The sequence below is a fragment of the Microtus ochrogaster genome, unplaced genomic scaffold (genome assembly GCF_000317375.1).
Source record: "Microtus ochrogaster isolate Prairie Vole_2 unplaced genomic scaffold, MicOch1.0 UNK484, whole genome shotgun sequence".
Lineage (NCBI taxonomy): Eukaryota > Metazoa > Chordata > Mammalia > Rodentia > Cricetidae > Microtus > Microtus ochrogaster.
In genome coordinates this window covers 1-1,283 of record NW_004949582.1, presented here as the reverse complement: position 1 = coordinate 1,283, position 1,283 = coordinate 1, and positions in this window count along the sequence as shown.

Genomic DNA, 1,283 nt, shown 5'->3' with positions numbered 1-1,283 from the left:
CTGCTCTTTGGACTGGAGAGGGAGGGGGAGAGGAGTGTGGGGAAGGGGAGAAGGGTGGGAGGAGGGGGAGGGAAATGGGAGGCTGGGAGGAGACGGAAACTTTTTTTTCCTTCCTTTTCTCAATAAAAAAAAACATACATGATAAAACAAAGAATAGGTATCCCCCCAGACTAACAAATAAAATTGGGGGGGGTACCCAGATAACAAAACTATAGGAATAAAAAAAAACCACTATTCATTGATAACTTTCCACATTAATGGTCTCAATCCCCACCCTAAAAGAAACCAACTACCAGAATGAATGCAAAAATAGAATCTAACCTTTTGCTGCATCCAAGAGCCATATCAAAAATAGATATCACCGCAGAGTAAAAGAATGGAAAAATATATTCCAAGCAAATGGACCTAAAAAGCCAGTTGTTATATCCAGTTAATACCTGACAAAATATTCGTCAAGCAAAACTGATCTGAAAAGATAGAGAAGGACACTTCATACTCATCAAAGGAAAAGTCCATTTGAATTTTTAGGATCTATGCACCAAACAGTGGGGCAGGAAAGTGCATAAAGAGACTACTACTACTTAAAACATACATTGATCCTGACACACTGATAGAGGGAGACTACAGTGTCTCACTCTAGACCATAAGAAGGTCATCCAGAAAAAACTATACAGAAATGCTAGAACTAAGAGACAATATAAACCAAATGGACCTAACAGGTCCATTTCACCCAAACACAAAAGAATATACCTTCTCTACACATCATGGAACTGTATCCAAAATTGACCACCACATCACTAAAAATAAAGCAAACCTCAAGAGGTACACACACCAAATAAATAAATAAATAAATATAAATAAATAGATAGATAGAATAACAGCTTCTGTAAGGCAAGGGACATTGTCAATAGAATAAAATAGCGGCCTACAGAATGGGAAAAAAATTCTCATCAACCCCACATCCAATAGAGGGCTGGTCTGCAAAATGCTTAAAGAGTTCAAGAAACCATACATCAAAAAATCAAATAATCCAGTTAAAAATAGGGTACAGAGCTCTACAGAGAATTTTCAACGAAGGAATCTCAAATAGCCAAGAAACAAATTAAAGAAATGCTCAGCATCCTTAGCCATCAGGGAAACAGAAACCAAAATGACTCTCAGGTGATCAGTTTTAACAGATCCAGAACCTCTAATGAAATAGAAACAATTAAAAGTCTACCAACCACTTTTTTTTTGTTCATGATTTCTAGCGTAGTGACAGAAATCAAAGTAGACCAGAAATT